A 9690-nucleotide genomic window follows, 5' to 3' on the forward strand; every position below is an offset into this window, starting at 1 on the left:
CACTAGTGCCGTGCTCTAGTAATGCTCGGACCTGACTGGCTGTAATCCCGCCTATATGCCCTCACATGTCACTGTCGCAACAACCCCTTTCACATTAGGAGATAAGCATCTACTAATCAGTTTACTCAGGGGCCTGTGTTAAAATGTAAATTACATTAATGCTCAAATTATGCATTATGGTAGTCAGTGATGCCTGGCCCATAGCCTGCATAATGTTCCCATCATTTGGATAAAATCTTTTTAGGTTTGTTGTTAATGCACACTGATTTGCCCTGGTCTGGTCAGCATCAAGTGTGACACATCAGTCGACTAGTGTGTGGGACATCATAAGAGAGTTACCATTTCTGAATTAGCAAGAGAGGAGCTTTTTAGCGGAGCTGCTCTAAAAGGTTACGATAATTGCATCTTGGTTTCTTTTGCCTAGCACTCGCCCATGGAGAAAGACATTTCTGCTCTTTGCATTAATATTTTGGTGCTGGCAGTTGGAAAATTGCATAGGTATTAATTTACTTGTAATCCCAGTGAGTCAAAGTGGATTGCCTGAAGAGCTTTTAGGAACAACATTCGAAATGTGATTTATCTGTCCTCTTCCAGGCCATTTCGAAATTGCACCCTGAAGAGACCCTCGTGTTGCAGCTCTTTCTGCCCAGAGGAGCCTGCTGCCCATGACTAACAAAGACACACGTTCTTGGCTAATTGATTGTCTTCTGTTTTATTTATGGAAAGGCAGTAATTAGTGGCCAGCATAATATACACCCTTCATTAGCACACGGGTACCACTATGGATTTTGCTGCTTTGTTTTAGATGTGCACACATTAGGAGCAAACAAAAGACGAGAATTTATTAGCACAGGTTCTTGTAAATATCCCTGAAAAGTTGGTGTGCCTTTAAGGGAGAGCACAAGGCCTGTAAAACTTCTGTCGGGGCTTGCTCAGTGATTCCATTCGTGAGACAGAATACGTTAAGGAAAAAGCGGTATAAATTTAATTTTAATTGTTTTGTACACATGCCAGTGAAAAGGAACTGATTGGACACAGTTCACAGACAGTATATTAATATGTTATTTTCATATGTTAATTGGTTTGCATAATCTTTCCCCGTGCCTGGTTTCAGAGTACCTGGCACCGAGAACGGGCCTAGAGAGAGAAAAAGGATGACTCCAATTTACATAAAATCAGACTCTCTGAACATTAAATAATAATGCGTCTGTAAGCCGAAGGTGTGCTCAGTTAGCAGAAAGCACATTTCTATAATTTATATGCCAGCTGTTTCGATGCTTTCGAGTCCATTTGCCTCCCTGCCTGCATTTAATGAAATCTTGTTACTGGAGAATTGACTGGAGCTGAATTGAGATTTTAATCCCATTGACGTTGCGGCATGGAAATGCACACTGGTGGGAACTTTTAATGGAGGATCTTGTAATCAGAAGACACTAGTATTCAGCTCCCTTACAATAATGAATCTCATCAAATGCTCCGGGCCAGGCCGTGTGTGAGGGGCTCAAATTTCAAGGTTTTTGACCATCCCCATTTGAGACATTCCTTGGGGAGAGTGTGATTACTCAAGTTTAGCAGTTTATTGCCTCATCTTTCAATAGCCACTGAAGCACAAAATTCTCATCTAGGTTACTCCTTTTTTTCTTCCTTTACTTGAAGAGCAGGCCAATATAGACTGCAGAACAGCTGGTGACATCTAAGAGAAGCACCATGTGGATTGCTATTGTGATGAATGCTTTGGTTGTCCAAATTATATTTGCATTATCATCAGCCTGTGAGGATATATTCTACATATTTATTATGCGGCCCTCCGAATTACTCAATTGATTAGTCATTTTCAACTTTCAGTGGTCAGATGTTCTTAACTCAATGCTGTATACCAGATGAGTGATCTGATATACAACGTTGCCATTGACGACATTGAATATTAGAATATATCTGACTGTTGAATGCTGCAATTGACCAATGAGATTTCGGAGAGTGATGTAATAAATATGTATAATATCTGGGTAAATGGCACTTCTTTCATGTCTTTCGTATCATACTGCAGACTCACTCTCTATTGTTTCATTCAGACACAATTTACGCCATATTGCATACTGTAATATTGTTGCTTTGTTTGTCTTGTTACTAGGTCAGTTGTTTTAAGGCTAATTCAAATAGATGCAAATCTTGCTGTAAATCTTGTGAATGTCGCTGTTGCTCGCCATAAGCTGATGAATTAGCCTTTACATTGTAATGGACTAATGAACTATTTTTAAAGATATTTGACGAGTAATCATGTGATATGCTGGATAATAAATAATCATTATTTTTTTTAAAAAAAAAACCTTCTGGGTGATACAAGGCTAATTTATTTAGCAATAATGACCAGCTGATCGTATTCTCCCTTACACAGTGGTTTGCCTCAAATAATCACAAACATTGCATCTTTCAGCAGTGCATTGCATAGCTGTTCATTCCACCGTGATTCAATGGATATCACAGGAAGTTCTCGTAAGACATTTTGAGGGCGTTCCATCTGCCTTGCGTTGCTTTGAGAAGATGACGCAGGGACAGCGGGGTTGTTGTAAAGGCCGGTGTTCTGTCGATTTGTCCTACCCTGTCAGATTTTGATACCTCCCATTAAAACAGTGGGTAGTACAATTTGACAACGAAAAATGCTACTGTAAAGTTATGGTTTATTAACATCTACACCTACCACAACCCTAAACCTACCCTTACAGTAATGCAGATGCAGTAATTATGTGTATTCGCTGTTGTAGCTAGAAGGGATACAGCTACAGGAAACCAACAAAAAATATTTTTTTCTACCTATTAGATTGTGTTTTATTAAAGTCTACACCTACCCTTACAGTAATGCAGATACATTAAATATTGTTGTTCAGCATGAGAAAAAGGACACAATATTGATGTGCGCATGCGCAGTAAACCCTGGTAGGAAAATCAGACGGGTAGGATAAAATGTCAGGAACAGCTGATTTGTCCATGTTCCTCCTGGGGTGTATTTGTTGGAAACAAAGAGTTTGTTAACCCCAGAAAAGGGAAACTCTGTGTTTTCGGTTCCAATAATAGACAAAACTAAACCTCTCGGTAAGTTACCATAAGTTTTCTTTGAGTTTATTTTGGTCTCCCCCCCCCCTTTTAAAGCGTAAGCAATGTTTAAATACCTAATTCATTCATTTAGGCTGCGAAAATTGCTTTTATTGCTGAGATTTTTGCCTTATTTCAAGTACAAATATCTAAAAATTCTAAAATCATGATGCATTTTCTATAAAAGAAAAATTATATACGATATTTAGTCTTGTTTCCTGGGGTAAACGAGTAAAAATTCATTGCCAGTGGGGTAAGAAAAATAATCTTAATGAAAATGGAAACAAGATTATTTTTCTCACCAGATATTATTTTTCTCATTTTCATCATGCAGACGTGGTAAATGTGACAAAAATGGCATGCCTTTTTTACAGGGGATCCAGTAGATAAGGAGGCTGCATTAATTTAAGGGGAGTTACATTTACATGAGGATTTTATTTTATTTTATTTTGTCATATCCACATGCATATTTATTTGAATGGTACCATTTTTAAATGGCGTTTGTTCACTTGATAACATCTGGTTGCAACCTTTAAGTAACCTAATAATTAGAATTTCCTTTAGGATTTCCAGTGTGATTAGATGCATTGATTACACACACATTCTCACCATCGCACCTTCCAAAAATGAAGCTGATACTGTATGGAATGGAAGGATGGCAGATGGAAGGGTATTGCAAAATATATTCCGTAACCACCACCACAGCTGTTAAATAAACACAAATTATTCACAGTTTATTTGGTCATCTTTATGTTCTACAAATACAAAAGCAACAAATTATTTTTTTCCCTGTTGGATTTTAATATTGATGCTGGTGCAGGTTAAATTTTTTTCATTACCCTAATTATGAAATGCAGCATGTTGAATTAGAGAACATTTATTTATGTGAAAAAGCATTAGACTATACGTATATACACTGAATGATATTTATTGAATGTCAAATATTTGTAAAGTCATGTAATGTTAGCCTACACCCATTTCATGCTTGAAGCTTTACCTGATTGAATTATGTTTTTATCTAAAAAAAAAAATTCTGCTGCCATATTTTTTTCTTTCTTTCTTTCCTTCTTGCCTGTGGGATCCCATGAAAATAAATATTAGTTCAATAAATTACCTTTCTGCCAGTGATTTAGAATTAAAGTTACATATTCCGTAGTATACTGAAGTCTTTTTGGCGGGAGCTGTTGCCATGGTGAATCGTAATTTCGGAGCTCCGTTGATCATGGCTTTTCATAGTTGTGGTGCACGCGCTAAACTCAGAGTCAACCTACTCATGGTGGAATGAACTGACTCTATTCACCTGTTCTGAAACTGAAAACTCAGAGTTTCCAATCTCAGGGCAAGTCAACTCAGAGTTCAAGTTTTAACTCAGAGTTTGTTGAACCTCCTTTCTGGAATACACACCTGGAGGTCTACTGCAGATCAATCACTGTAGAGCTGCTCCCACTGGGACTCTCAGTAACATCCACTGATTGCTTTCTGTGGTGGAGGCTGTTAAGTGGGAGCTACATGATGGGCTCATGGACTACACTTAACGATCAATCAGCAAGGTCCAGACCTATTTCCAACTGCATACAGAGGCCGTCCTACACACCACACGCATTCAGCTGGAGAACCATCCAGGTTTTAGAAGTGTTTAAGAATCACCAGGGACATAGCCCCTATCAGCGGTGGAGTGGAGAGTAGGGGAGGGTAGTAGTGGACAAGGACATGGAGAATCCACGTTATTCGTATTCAGTTTGGTGAATGTTTGGTCATTATTTATAATAGGGGAGATTTGAAAGTTGATATTTTGTTTTGAATGGTGTTTGAGAGCATGACCTTCAAAGAGTCAGTGTACATTTCAGCTGGCACTTGATGAGAAGAGCTTGTCTTTGGGATTGGCAGGCATTCTGTTGTTTCCCTACCAATTTAAATACACCAGACAAACAAAGCTCTGCAAAACAACAAAATACATTTACCCAAGCAGAAATACTTGATACGTTGTTTGTGCAAGAGACTTTACCACCAAATGTAATGAACCATAACATCACATGTCTTTTAAGAACGTCGTTGCTTTGTGCAGTACTTCCACAATGGCTGAGAACAGACAAATGCAATACAGTCCAATCTGTACCACAGGCCTTACTTTAAATGTATCTTAAGTGCCTCCACAGAGCAGATGAAGCTCTAATGGTGAGAGAGCTACTTGAAGTTTTTCCATTGATTAAGGATTCCATTGACTTAATGAACCTTGTGCCTTCTATCAGACAAGCGGCCAATAAGTTCTAATCTCCCAAACAGATGTCAGGCACAGACTAGCTATAAATGAATTGATCTGTTCATCTTCCACAAATGGGGAAATGGCTAAGTATTGATATGACTCCCAGCATGGTGATGGATCAGGGATGGTGTTAAAACATGATCCATTGACCAGGAAGTGATTGCAGGCATCAGACACCAGTATCTCAATTTGCCTGAAGCCTTCGAAGAGATGTGAGATGAAGAGATGTCAAGATTTTTAAATTATAAAGTGATTTTTTTTTTTCTTTGACTGCAAATATAGTTTTATTCTGTAGGGAATGTTACTCAGTGTGGGGAAGGGAGACATGTTTTGTATTCCCCTGATTGTAATCTGTTTCGGAAAGAGTGTCTGTTATATGATGAAACCTAATAAGCAGTATCAGCAAAAAGATGTCAAACAGTTGCCAGAGGAATAAAGAGTAATTCTTTTTTTAACTTGACTTCTGTGTTGCTGAAGGAAAATCTATGAGTCTGTCCTTTCAGGTATTTCTGTGCTCCGAAAATCAGCTGCATTTTCGAGTTATAAGAACTATAGTTATTGGACTTGGCTTGCTTGGATTCCTATGAAATCTTGGGAAGATTTATACAACCTCCTTCTATATTTGATCTCAGTCATGGCAAGAAGATCCAGTTTTGAATAAGAACAACTGCTTACTTAATAGAAACTGAAACAACCCCCCCACCCCCTCCACTAATCTTTCACGATTTGGTTGTCAGAAATGTTAATCTTTCCTGTGGCCTGCAATAATGAGCCTGCTTTATTGGTCAAAGGCCATAATCATGTGAGCTCTTTCTTTATAAACTCATTTCTGCAGACTGACATTGGGATAGAGGCACGAATAATAAATCATAAACGGGTCCTCCTAGAAAATTGCATTGTAAATGTCAAACCACACAGGAAATTGTAATTAAAGAAAGGAAATTGCCTCAGAGAGCCACGTGATTTTGAAATGAGCTAAGCATGGAATTTTGTAAGCATTTAATTATGGTTCAATTTGCCAAGACTGTTATTTTTTCCCCCCTCTTTGTTCATCTTTCTCTTCTGGACTTATTATTCTTTCCTCTTCTTCACAGTCACTCAGCGTGAGTTGCTGAAAAGAGGATCAGGAAAAGAGCTTAATTCTCTATGCTTTCGTACATAACCAGATTGATTATTTCGCAAAATATTTTGTTCTGTCATTATCCAGTGTTTGAGAACTAAAAAGAACCCATTTAGTTACACACCTTCAATGTTTAGTCAACTTTTTGCCTTTTGCCTTTTTTTAAAGCTCTTATCACATAAAGTTATCTGATATATACACAAACCATCTTTGTTTGTTGATTGAAGCAAAGAATGAGAAGCAGCAATAAAACTAAACATATATTTTTTTCCCCAGAGTACCTTATTGTTGATGGTAATAAGGATAATATTTTTATATGTCTCTCAAGAATACTTGATTCTGACTGCTCACTTACGCCATCTAGCGGTAAGATATTTCCTGATATTCACTTAAAAAAGTTAACCCTGGGTTATTCTAATCCCCGGGTAAATGGATTCTGGGATTATATTGTTTCACGTTTTACACTGCTTACACTTTACCCGAAGTTAACTACTAATCCTGGTAATACATACGTTGAAGTTTCACATCGTACGAAATGTGAAACGAAATGTGAAACTTCCTAAACCCGGGGTAAAAATCCTTATTTGCATATTTGTGGTGTCAGCGTCACTGATTGGATGAATGCAGTAGGCCTATGTGACTCTTTATGTAAAGGCTCTAGCATAGCGCATCCTCTTATCATATCTATACCGACAAATGCATCAAATTTTTCCTCAGTGAACTTTTCTGACTATAAATATAAAAAATAAACTCTCTTTTTTTCCAATCCATCTTCATCACTCCATACTCAATTCACGTGTTTTCCATCACCATTTGACAATTTCCCCCTCAATCGCAGAAAAGATTGTTTATACAGCGTGCGGTGTGTCCAGTGCACGTGAATTTGACGTACTTCCCGACTTTTAAAAAAGTACGTTCTAAGTAATATGAATGTGGATAGTATGAATGGAATTAGGATGTACTACAATGCCATGTTGATGTTGTGTGTCATGCGTCGTCACAACAGGACCAAAATTTAAAGTTGCCATAGAATGCAAAAATCACTTTTATAAGGTTTTTGAACACAGTTGTGTGGCCGTAGTGTGTGAAAACAACCAACCTATAATGGTAAAAATCCACCCACTAATTTTTTTATAATCCTAATAAATCATAAACTGTCTCTCCACACTAGCAGTTCCAGATTTCTCACTACTATGACGTCATAGTCGGGGAAAGTCCCTCACATTTGTGATGCTCTCTGCCCTATTAGCATATACACAGCCCTGAGTGAGAAGCTGTGGTCCGCCATTACTGTTTTCTTGCTGTAGCTGCTGGAGGTACAATGTCAGTGCCAAAGAACTATTTAAAGTGTTGTGTGGTGGGATGCACCAACGAACATAGGAGTCTCCATAGACCGCTGAGGACATAGATTTCATTTTCGAAGGAGATGTCCCAGAAAAAATGGAAATCCTATACATTTGTGCTAACATTTTACGCTGGACTGCCTCACAACTAGGGTCCGTTCAGCGCTGGAGTTGTGCAAAGATTGCTTCTAAAGGGGGATCGATACCAACAAACGTCCAGTTTGTGCGCAAACATTCCTTTACCCAAGGTTAAAAGTGGTGTTTAGAACGATGATAATAATCCGGGGATAAGCGCAGTGTGAAAAGCCCTAAAGGAAGACATGAGGAAAGCGTCAAAACGAGGGCAATTTCGCTGGTGGTGTGGAGGCTTCACCGCTTGCTGCGTTGAGTGTGAAAGGCCTTAACTGAAGTGCGCATTACTTTGATGTCTCTCGCATCAAATTGCATACACACTCTTTCTTGTTTTGTAAAAATATATAGATTATAGTAAATATGACCTATAAACCTTAAGTATTACTATTACTAGTAAGCAGCCATATCACCATATCTCGGGAGCCATATCACCCTGTTGGCAGCCATATCACCCTGTAGCCCAAGACTGGTCACCCACTGAAGCTAAGCAGGGTTGAGCCTGGACAATATCTGGATGGGAGACCTGCTGGGAAAGTTAGGTTGCTGCTGGAAGAGGTGCTATTGAGGCCAGCTGGGGGTGCTCACCCTGTGGTCTGTGTGGGTCCTAGCGTCCCAGTATAGTGATGGGGCCACTATACTGTCAAGAAAGACCGTCCTCCGGATGAGACGTTAAACCGAGGTCCTGACTCTCTCATTTAAAATCCCCGGATGTCTTTCGAAAAAGAGTAGGGGTGTAACCCCGGCATCCTGGCCAAATTTGCCCATTGGCATCTGACTATCATGGCCTCCTAGTCATCCCCATATCTGCTGATCACTCTGTCTCTTCTCCACCAATGAGCTGGTGTGTGGTGGGCCTTCTGCCGCAATATGGCTGCCATCGCATCATCCAGGTGGATTCTGCACACTGGTGGTGGATGAGGAGATCCCCCTGACAATGTAAAGCTCTTTGAGTGCCTAGAAAAGTGCTATATAAATGTAAGGAATTAATATTAATATTGTTGTCGTCTTGTTTCAGGCTAATTGTTTTGTACATTGTAATGGACATGTAATATAATAAAAATATATATAATTATAAAAATTACATTTAAAAGAAATCAATATTACATTTTCATTGCCACATTAATCCATTTGGTAATAGGCTTGTAATAAGTAGGATAATGTACAGTCAGTACAGGCAACATGATAACATTGTTTGATTTCTGCAGCATAGTAACATAAAAGCATGAGTATATGTGGGACTTTCAGTTTGGCTGGTTCAGGCATTGAATGCTTCACCAACTACAGACCTCAGTCATCTGACATATCAGAAGACCTCATTGGCACATGTTGTGGTGGAGGGGTGTGACAGATAGCAGTGAGAGAGAAAGATTTGGTCTTAAAGTGGGTATCTACCCACACTCCTTAGCCCTGTGCAGCGATGTCAACCAGCCCCTCTGCGAGTCAGGCTGAGTGAGAGGAACAACAGAAATTTCAACTGAGAAGATCAATTATAGATAGAAGGAAATGAATGGGAAAAGTAATTTAATAAATTATTGAGTTGATGTCTTATATCATCTACAAAAGCAAATGAAAAATTAGATTGTGTATTTGGATGAAACTGGATTTTTAAAAGGGCTCAGAAAACATATTTAATTAGAAAAAGAAAAAAAGATGGTGATTGGTATAGCCAGTTACACAAGGAAAAAAAATGAATAGGAAGAGAAATAGTGAGACATCTACCCAAGAGAGAAAGAGAGAGACAT

The sequence above is a fragment of the Cyprinus carpio genome, chromosome A7, assembly GCF_018340385.1.
Source record: "Cyprinus carpio isolate SPL01 chromosome A7, ASM1834038v1, whole genome shotgun sequence".
In the NCBI taxonomy this organism is placed as follows: domain Eukaryota; kingdom Metazoa; phylum Chordata; class Actinopteri; order Cypriniformes; family Cyprinidae; genus Cyprinus; species Cyprinus carpio.